General features: G+C 42.7%; 1 pseudogene; it reads right to left on the bottom strand.

Annotated features, from left to right (window-relative positions):
• Positions 1-283: 283 nt before the first annotated feature.
• Positions 284-3,565, bottom strand: LOC136480979 (uncharacterized; annotated as a pseudogene).
• Positions 3,566-11,384: the final 7,819 nt, after the last annotated feature.

Here is an 11,384-nt window from a genome sequence, read left to right as displayed (position 1 = left end):
TGTAATATTTAATGGAAAATTCCAATGTGCCATGATCATTTGGACAATGGCGGGCATAAAGGAAATCCAGCTGTACATCAGATCAATTTCGTTCACCATTTGTGCCCCCTTTTACTGATAGCTGGTGACATCATTACAGCTTATGTTCCACATACGTGATGAACGCATGTGCCAGGGATGATTGGATGGAGCTGAAGACCATGTCTCCAGTTTTGACCCATACGCTTACACGCTCAAGGCTACTTAGCTTCTCTTTTCTGTTTTGGCTTTGTTCTGGACACGTTTAGCGGAGCATCAGGTCCTGTAAGCGTTGATTTCTGATTTTGCTGTATGATAGAGAGGTAAGGAGCTTACTGATCTGCCTGCGGAATCAACACAAGTCGAGTTGTAACCATGATTTCTGTTTGATAATCTACCCACGATGGGTAAGCGTAACTCCATTTTTTGTGTCATGAATCCAAAATGAATGTGTTTGTAAAATCTACTCGAAATGAATATGGAGAGGTAGAACCTGAGCTGGAGAGGATCCCCAAGCTGGAAGCGTGTCCCAATCCAACTGCAAGTCTGCAACAGCACAAGAAACTTTTTAGCACTCAAGGTAATTCAGGATTGTGCTAGTGCTAAGGTCTTGGGTCTTCGCACCAACGGAGGTCACGTTAAAGTACAAGTATGAGGACGACCGCGGTCAAGATTAGGTAAAGTAGCAGTAGGAGGCCGTGAGACCTGTTCTTAAAACCACGTATGGCCTCATCCAGCAGCCTCCATCACACACAGTCACAGCATCCAAACAAACACATCTGTCACACCATCAACCAGCCGGCAGTTCCAAGCAGATCAAATCAAAAGACTTGGTCCAGACATACCAGTTAAACACAAATTTGCTCCTCCTTTTTAGAGGCACGCACACCAAACCAATCACATGGAAATTTCTTATTACACTGAACATTCTGGTTAGAGGAGCACGTCTGTAATCCAACACCAGAAGGCTGAGATTCAGGTTTTCCGCTAAATCAGACTATGACGTCAATTCAGTCGGTAGAATAGACTTTTTCCATCAGTATATACCTATCATTCTCAGCTCCTCCAAAAGGATTTCACATTGTCATCCCAAATTGGAATATTCATTCATACATTCTCTTGTTTTTGCTGAATATATATATGAGATGTAGTAAACAAAAGGAGAAGCCAAGAGAGGATACATTTCATCTGCCCACCCGAGATACTTTGAAACAGATGATGGCAACTACCACTTCCACAAATAAGCATATACTACTAGCAATATCTAGTCTATCTATAACCCCACAGGCTTAAATTTCCCCTAATTGCAGGGCTCAATCCCGTATTTCCCCTAACCAATGCAATTGTCCAACCAACTAAATAACTAGTAATCCCAGCGACTCCATCTCTTCATCATCTCTCCCAGCCAGAGCTAGGGAAGTTTTGTAAGCCCTGGCACTGCATCATCCATCCAAAAGAAATAAAGAACACAATTAAATTGAAGCATCCTCAGAACTCACAAGGTGCAAGTTTCAGAGACTGCAATTTCAGGCACCTTTAATTTTCTGCACGTCTTCAGCGCAGCTGGAAGCACAGGTCGGCTTGCGAGGGGGAAGCTGGTGATGGGGCGTCCTCTGGAAGCAACAAACATCTTGCTTTCACCACAATGCATGCAACTTGCATTGATAAAACGTGCAGTGCAGTGCAGCTGAGCGAAAATCACTGCAGGCTACCTACTCACCTTTAGCTTTGGCTTCAAGGATTCGATAGCAGTAGCAGCCTGTGCGTTGCCGCTGTTTGCAGCTTGCTGAAGCAAAGCATTTCCATCAGAAAGCAAAGGTTTCATCAGTTCAGAGAACAGCTAGGTAGCATCTGTGCATGTTGTAGCCCATCTATGGGCCTGTAGCATACAAGAAACTTGCAGAGGCAGAGATGCTCATTTATTTATTCCTGGATGGATGAGAAGGATTGGATACCTTGCCAAGGACCCAGCCCGCAGAATCGAAATAGGCGCGCTCCTGATCCTGCACAAGAAAACCACCAAATAAAAAAAGAATCATCAGATGCTATAGTACTGTAAGCAAATTCGTTCCATGCTCATCGGTGCTGCATGTTTAAGGTTGGTCCGCCCAGCAGTAGATAGTAATACCTTTGAAATCAGAGGCTTCTTAGGCACCATTCCACCATACTTCTTCTCAATGAAAGCCTGCACCTCAAAGTGTATTGCTGTTAAGCGTTATGTGCAGTGCAGTAACCAGTAACGTATAAAATTGAACGCTAGCTAACAAAACCCACACCATATTCATATTCATATGGAATCCTGCATTTACACATTCTTATTACTTTCTTGATTGACACAAGGCTACCTAATCATGAATGCAACAAGATAGTGCATGACCCAACAACGCAACTAACACAGGCAGGCAGGTTCATGAAAACAAGTCTGCAACGTCTCCAAAAAAAATGAAAACAAGTCTGCACTCAGTGAAAGCCCATCTTCTTCTTCTTTTCCAGATACCATTCATTATTGTTTGCTTAATCATGGAGTCAACGTTGTTCTTCTTCATCATAGTAGCCTTGTTCTTCTTCCTCATTGTAGTCTGTTTCCATGTCCAACATGTCCTGCATTAAGTTGCTGTCATGTTATACATATATGATTGTATGAAGTAGTTTTTTTGTGTGGAGAGGAACCAATACTCACGTCGTGCAAATCGTCGTTACATCCTTTCACTAGGTACAGATGACAAATTTTAGTCCCCTCTTTTTTCATGAGCAAGCACCAATTCATTTACCTCTTCTTGTCCGTCAATTTATACTAATCCAGTTCATGGCTGACTCCTAGGTGCAGGATTGAGGTAGTACAACTGTCCGTCTCCTCTGTATCCAAAAGGTTTCAAAGCCCCCAACATCGTGACAAACTCAACAGTAGTGGCTGGTTTTCCGTGGTATGTAGATCCCATCTTGTACCTGAAAGTGTAAAGATTCGAGGTGTTCAAATGGCTATCTATGTAATGCAAAATATGAAATACTAGCGTACTGTAGTTACCTCTACATTCATGTTGGCATGGACCTCCTCTTCTTGGATCAAGGACCGGCCCTCATGTTCGATCAAGGACTGAATCATTGACTTCAATTTTGAGCGCTCATTATCCAACTCCTTATCCATTTGTTCCCCTACCTGCTGAATCATGGAGTCAACATTGGCTCGCTCTTTCTTTTTGTTGGCATCAATTTCTTCAAGGATCTTTCATAAGGATTGATTTAAGACGGCGCGTTCCTGCTTCATCTTCTCGGCAAAGGCAGCACGCTGATCATGTAACGCTTGCTTCAGCAGGCAACCCAGTGCGACCTCCATTCTCACAGCAACATCATTCTGCTCAATGGTTGACCCTTCGTCCAGCAGTTTTCGCTGAGAAATTATGTACCGCTCATTTTGTTGTCGCACTTATTTTGTTCTGATGTCAACGTCGGAACGGTCAAGCTGTAACTTCAATTTCATATCCTCGAAGTCCGCCTTTAGTTTGGTAGCCATCTCATCCCACTCCTTGAGGTGGTTTGTAAGATCCATGGTACCTGAAGTTTGACGTAGCAGTTTTGTAAATCATCATGTGTCTCTAGGAAGCTTCAGTAATTTTAGGATTGCACTATAGTGTTAAGACTAACATAGGGAGAGATGGTAAATAAGAAAGAAATGTCTGGATGAGAATAGAAATCCATTAGAAAAGCATACATGTACTTGACCAACCAGTGATAAATTCATGAGGGAAGAACTGAACTTGTATGATAAATTGAAAAAGAAAGCGTGCAAACAGGAAAATAGAGCACTGCAATCATATACAGTGAAATAAGATGTTAGCAAACTTATACATGAAACCCACTTACTACCGAACAAAACAAATACCTGATCCCAAAAGCAAGGAAATAGGGACCTAAAATCTACTCACATGGAAGGCAGACAGTATTAGTTTTTTCATTTACATGGAAGGCTAACAGTAATAGCATTTGCACTTACGTGCAACGCCTAATGAATGGTAATAGTTGCTGTTGGCAAATCTCCAACGGGGCTTGCATGTTCGCTTTCATTCTGGAACTTTTAAGTACTACATCAACTGGCTGGAGTTCAAAAACAGCACGGGAGAGAGCGAGAGAGAGGGCAGGAGGGGCACCGACGGATTGCTCACCTCGCTGCGAAGGTCGTGGAGGGTTCTAGATGCCGGTGACGTGGTGAAGGTGGAGATCAGCGGCGGCGGCGGGTAGAGCTTCGGGCGGTGGCTATGGCGGTGCACGGGCTAGGGCTAGTGCTCGAGGTGGCTCCTTTAGGGTTCAAAGGGGGCGGCACGGTGCTCTGGGCCTACTGTCTATTGGCACGGGCGCGGGGAGCCTCGGGGGGCGCGTTCGAGGGATCGGCCGGCGGTGGATTCACCCGGTTGATGCAGCGCAGTGGGGAAGAATGGACCGGTAACCAACACCGACAAATGGTCCAAATTGGGCCTGCCCATCAGGTTGTAGCCTAACAAAGCCAATTGAATAAGGCAGTCAGCCATCTGCACTGGTTTAGTCCCACCTCGCTCGCTGACCAGCCAAGAACGCAGCATAAAATAACAGGAGAAGTAGCAGCGATCGAACTATACAATACCTACTCTCACTCGTCACCTGGGCCAATTGGGCTGGCGCAGCCTAGTTGGGCTCCCTCCGTGGTCGAGCCCGACCTAGCTGATGCTGGTCCGTGGCAGCAATATTTTTTGCCACCATTTATTTTAAAATTTATTTTTTTATATCTGCCGCTAGGGAGGCTATCACCATTCATATCCAAATTCTATGTATTTTATTTATTTTTCACCCTCCACAATCTTTTCCTCATCCATAATCCATGCTAATTGTTTTAAGTTACACGTGCGAGTGGCGGCTTAGTTCCTATCATGTTATGCCTAGTGGTTCATCACTCTGGCAAGACATGAGACCGATCGGTTCACTTCCTATCATGTTAAGCATATTAGTACACTCGGAGTACATGTAAGAGTGATTGGTTCACTTTGGTTCATGTTAGGCCTATCAGTTCACTTTTTAGGTTTTTGTGCCTATGCATATAAACAAAAAACACTGGGCTCTCCTAGTGCTAAATTTTATAAAGAAAGAGGTCCAGCTACTTAACTCCTTAGCCTCAACCCGAGATGAAAACCAAGAGAAGGCGTTGGTAAGTACAATGTAACACGTACCACCTATTCAATTACAATTACAGTTTGATCAAATTTAACATCTATCTCACCATCCACTAGGTGGAAAGCATACAAGAATGCATTGATTCTTCGGGCAACGATGGCTTGGTTAACTTGCGCGTTTGGAAATAAATTCCTGATCATAACATACCGCAACAAACAGATGGGTACTCCTTTCCCTTTTCTACATTAATGTTCTACTTCAATTACTAATTCTTATGTTCGTTGCAGTCATTCAATCAGGGCGTTCATAATATTTTATATGCTGGCTTGGGATGGAGAAAAAATGGCCTTTCATTTCACAAACATGAGTCTTACAATCCTTGTTAATTCCAAATATCTACAGACTCATTCAATAATTGTTATATGACAGTGCACTATTTTCACTTGTATAGACACAAATGCAAGGATTTAAACGGAGAATATGCACGAGGTTGCTCCTTTCTGATCGCAACATGAGACGACAACAATCATACCAAAATCCTATCACGGTCTAAACTTTTAATTCATATTAAAAATGATCTAGATGCATCAACTTAAACCAGACTGTACAAAATATGCTGTGTCGAACATTTTTTTTGATGATTCTTAGGAGGAAGAGTACTATGCAAACAATCTGGATGAACAACGCCAGCACGAACAGGCTGAAAATTCAAGTGATGTTCAAATAATAGAGACTAAAACTCCAAACCCTGAGGCCAGCACGAAAGAAGGGAAATAAACGAAAGGAGGGAAAGGAACGAAAGGAACACACTAGTAGAGAAACGACTTTTGATCCACTTTGAAATTTGGCTTTAGTCCCGGTATTTTTCGCGCCCAGGACTAGAGAGACCTTTAGTCCCGGTTTGTAGCTCTAACCAGGACTAAAGGTCCCTATCCAACGACTACTGCAGCAAGCTTTTGCTGTAGGGGACCTTTAGTCCCGGTTGGAGCTACCAACCAGGACTAAAGGTTAACTTTTACTTCCGGTTGGTCCCTCCAACCGGGAGTAAAAGTCTACTCCCGGCTGGAGGCTCCATCCGGGACTAGAAAGGGACTTTTAGTCCCGGTTGGTGTCTCCAACCAGGACTAAAGGTCCCCTCCTATATACCCCTTCTTCCTCCCCGAGCCTAAGCCACTTCGACCTCAGTGTTCTTGCTTCACACCGGCTTCTCTTCTTCCTCATCGCCGGTAATCACAAGATTTCGTCGATTCCTCCATCGATTCTTCGGTTCTAAAGGTTACCAACTTTATACTCTAATGTTTCATCAGTAGCATATCTCATTTTGTGGACTAGATATATGTGGTTTTTTATGGTGGATTGTTTTTTATTTGTAAGCCATTTAAGCTCAAAATCACTTTAAAGTTTGCATATTTGGATGAAGGAAGGTTAAAGTAGTTATTCAAAACTAGTATTCAGCTTTCATTTGTAGCATGCATAGCAAACATCATGGTTTAGAGATATAGAGAATTTTAGAGTTATTTATTTATTTATTTGTTTATAAAATGAGAAATTTATATTATATTAAAAATGAGTATAGAGAGTAGATGGCAACTACCTCTGGGTCCTCGGCCTCTCATCGGGTTCCAAAGTGACTGAGGCCGGACCTCCTTCTCATTGCATGCGGCAAGTGTGAGGAGAAGATTATGATGGAGTACCGGGTGAGGAAGGAGTGTCCCAACAAGGGCCGTATCTTCTACAAGTGTCTGGATCGCAATGTGAGTTATTTTGTCGCATTTGATGATTATGGTTAATTTATACTTATTTTCATGATGATTGTGATTAAAGTTCTAATTTTTTGTTTTAATTTCAGTGGGATGGCACTGGATGTTCAGGCTGGTACTGGGAGGAAGAGTATGTTGAACACGTGCAAAACTCTCTTGCACAGGCGGCTACAGCAGCTAATGAGGCTGTGATCCTGTGGAAGAAGCCCATAGATGCTGAACAAATGCATGATCTGTCTATTTTAGTTGGGATTGGTCGCGAAATCCTTATGCTGCTGAAGTGCATTTTAGCTTTAGTTTTTTAGTGGTAGTTGGGATTATCTACATTGTAGCGAGACTTTCATAAATTAATACCTTGTGTGGTGGCATGCATGTCGTATAATTAACTAATTATGTTTTAGGTTTTAATATGGTATGTATGTCATGTAATGCAGATGAGCCGGCATTGGATGTACAATGCTAATCGCCGCTCCCAAGAGTTCATTGAGGGCGTGCATTCTTGCTTACGTGTGGCCGAGGCAAACAAACACGATGGTTTCATGTGCTGCCCATGTGCCATATGTAAGAATTTGAAGGAATATGCTAGCTCAAGGAGTCTTCATTCACACTTGTTGAAGTCGGGTTTCATGCCAAACTATATTTGCTAAACGAAGCATGGAGAAACCGAGGCTGTAATGGAAGAAGGTGAAGAAGAACAATGGGACGATGATGACATTATTGCTAAATATGGTGCCTTCAATGATACTGCAATGGGGGAAGCTGAAGAAGAGGTAGGGGCTGAAGATGAGCCCACTGATGATCTTGGTTAGGCCATTCGTGACGCACAAAGAGAATGCGAAAGTGAAAAGGAGAAGATCAAGTTCGAGCGCATGCTAGAGGATCACAAGAAATTGCTATACCCAACTTGTGATGCGGGGTAGAAAAAGTTGGGTACCACACTGGAATTGCTGCAATGGAAGGAAAAGAATGGTGTATCTGATAAGGGATTTGGGGAGTTACTGAAAATCCAAAAGAATATGCTTCCGAAGGATAACGAATTGCCCGCCACTACGTACGAAGCAAAACAGGTAGTCTGCCCTTTGGGATTAGAAATCTAGAAGATACATGCATGTCCTAATGACTGCATCCTCGACCGTGGCGAGGAGTATGAGAAGTTAGATGCATCGCGGTATAAGATCAGGCGAGATGACCCTAGTGATGTTGAGGGCGAACGTCCCATGAAGAAAATCCCTGCCAAGATTATGTGGTATGCTCCTATAATACCATGCTTGAAACATCTGTTCAGAAACAAAGAACATGCAAAGTTGTTGTGATGGCACAAAGAAGACCATAAGGTAGACAATATGTTGAGACACCCTGCTGATGGGTCCCATTAGAGAGCAATCGATAGAGAATTCCCGGAGTTTGCAAATGACACAAGAAACTTAAGGTTTGCTTTAAGTATGGATGGTATGAATCCTTTCGGGGAGCAGAGCAATAGTCATAGCACTTGGCCTGTTACTCTATGTATCTACAACCTTCCTCCCTGGTTATGCATGAAGCATAAGTTTATTATGATACCAGTGCTCATCCAAGGCCCAAGGCTACCTGGCAACGACATCGATGTGTACCTGAGGCCACCAGTTGAAGAACTTCTACTTTTGTGGAACAGACCAGGTGTACATGTGTGGGATGAGCATAAACAGGAGCACTTTGAGCTGCGAGCATTGTTGTTCGTAACAATCAATGATTGGCCTGCTCTAAGTAATCTTTTAGGACAATCAAACAAGGGATATAATGCATGCACGCACTGTTTCGATGACATTAAAGGTATATTCTTGAAAAAATGTTGAAAGGTCGTGTACCTTGGCCATCATCGATTTCTTCCTACAAATCACCCACTAAGAAAGAAAGGCAAGCATTTTAAAGGTAAGGCAGACCACCAGACCAAGCTGAGCAACCGAATTGGTGAGGATGTACTCAATATGGTCAAGGATGTGAAAGTAGTATTTGGAAAGGCACATGGCAGTGATCCTGTTCCGAACGACGCCGATGGTCATGCACCCATGTGGAAGAAGTCCATATTTTGGGAGCTACCCTATTGGCAAGTCCTAGAGGTCCATAGCGCGATCGACGTGATGCACCTAACGAAGAATCTTTGTGTGAACCTGCTAGGCTTCATGGGTGTGTATGGGAAGCCTATGGACACACTTAAAGCACGACAGGACCTACGGTGTTTGAAAGAACGAGACAACCTGCATCCAGAGAAGACAGATGATGGACGCCATTACTTAAGTCCTGCCAGCTACACTCTTAGCAAAGAAGAGAAGGAAAGCATGTTTCAATGCCTAGCAAGCTCAAGGTACCATCTGGATTCTCCTCGAATATAAAGGGTATAATAAATGTGCTAGAGAAGAAATTGCTAAACTTAATGTCCCATGACTACCACGTGCTCATGACGCAATTGCTTCCAGTTGCATTAAGAGGAATTCTACCTCCAAATGTACGTCTAGCCATCGTAAAGCTATGTGCATTCCTCAATGCAATTTCTTAGAAGGCAATCGATCCAATGGATCTAGCTAAACTACAAAATGATGTGGTTCAATGTCTTGTCAGCTTTGAGTTGGTGTTCCCACCTTCCTTCTTTAATATCATGACACACCTCCTAGTTCACCTGGTCAAGGAGATTAGCATTCTCGGTCATGTGTTCCTGCACAACATGTTCCCCTTTGAGAGGTTCATGGGAGTCCTAAAGAAATATGTTCACAACCGTGCTCGGCCAGAAGGAAGCATCGCCAAGGGCTATGGAACAGAGGAGGTCATTGAGTTTTGTGTTGACTTTATTCCCGACCTTGACCCGATTGGTGTTCCTGAATCGCGGCATGAGGGGAGACTAAGTGGAAAGGGGACACTAGGGAAGAAACCATATATTGGTACGCAGGACAATTATTTTAATAAAGCACACTACACAGTTCTGCAAAACTCCTCCTTGGTGGATCCGTATATCGAGACACATAAATAGTTGCTCCGATCCGAGTTTCCAGGGAAGTCTGAAGCTTGGATTACGCGTCAGCACATGGAAACTTTCAGCGACTGGTTGCGAAAAGAATGTTAGGGTGATGAGAGTATTGATGAGCAACTGTATTTGTTGGCTAGGCAGTCATCGTGGCATATCCTCACATACAAAAGGTACGAGATAAATGGAAATACATTTTACACAGTAGCCCAAGATAAAAGGAGCACCAACCAAAACAGTGGTGTCCGCATAGATGCCACCGACCTTAATGGAAATAAGCAAACATATTATGGCCGCATAAAGGAGATATGGGAACTAAACTATGCCCCTACTTTTAAGGTACCTTTGTTCAAGTGCCAATGGGTAAAGGCGACTGGAGGCGGGGTAGCAGTCAACAACCAGTATGGAATGACAACCGTGGACCTCAATAATATTGGGTACAAAGACGAACCGTTCGTCCTTGCCAAGGATGTGAATCAGGTGTTCTATGTCAAGGACATGTCTACAAAACCGAAGAGAGGGAAAAACAACAACGACCCAATCAATGAGCCAAAGCGCCACATAGTTCTTTCTGGGAAACAAAACATCGTCAGAATTGAAGACAAGTCAGACATATCAGAAGATTATGAAAAGGATGACCGAATTCCACCCTTCACATTGAACAAAGACCCAAGCATCCGGCTAAATGATGAGGACACTCCATGGTTACGGCGCGATCATAACCAAGGGATATACGTTAAGAAGAAGTTCACTAATGTGCTCGCTTGATATATATAGTGATGTTTAATAGTATGTATTAGAGGTATTAAGTAATAATTGTGAATTCAAAGATGTTTATTAGGTGTTTCCTTTTTTTCTATCTTCGGATTAAATTTGTGTTTGATGGTGGGATTTCCATGTCGCTTTTGGACAATGAGTGATGAAAAAATGAAAAGATTTACGTTAAAATGATGTGAAAACAAATTTCCAATCGAAAACAAAAGTTTTAATGATTTAAATTATACACTACATTTTTACATTAACAAAATAGTAATTATTAATGACATTATGTTTCAATATTTATAAGAAAAAACAAAAAACTTTAGGTCACACAATTTTCCTATGTGCAATAAAGCAAAAGTAAATCCATATTCTTTTAAAACAATTTTATGCCTTGTATTTAATTTACTATGCAATTAACAAGACTTTAACATTTTATAGAAAGAAATATATAAAAAAACAAATGGAGCTTGAAACTAGCGGGAAGCCAAACTGCAGCCCACCTTTACTCCTGGGTGGATCAACCACTCGGGACACAAGATGGGGTGCGTTTTCGCGGCCCGCCAAAATCCCCTTTACTCCCGAGCCATGGCTACACCCGGGAATAAAGGTTAGACCTTTAGTCCTGGTTCTAACCATCACCCAGGACTAAAGAACCTTTAGTCCCGGTTCTAACCATCACCCGGGACTAATAGTCCCCCTTTATAAACCGC

Source organism: Miscanthus floridulus, chromosome 9 (genome assembly GCF_019320115.1).
Source record: "Miscanthus floridulus cultivar M001 chromosome 9, ASM1932011v1, whole genome shotgun sequence".
NCBI lineage: Eukaryota > Viridiplantae > Streptophyta > Magnoliopsida > Poales > Poaceae > Miscanthus > Miscanthus floridulus.
This window is presented reverse-complemented; position numbering and strand designations above follow the sequence as displayed.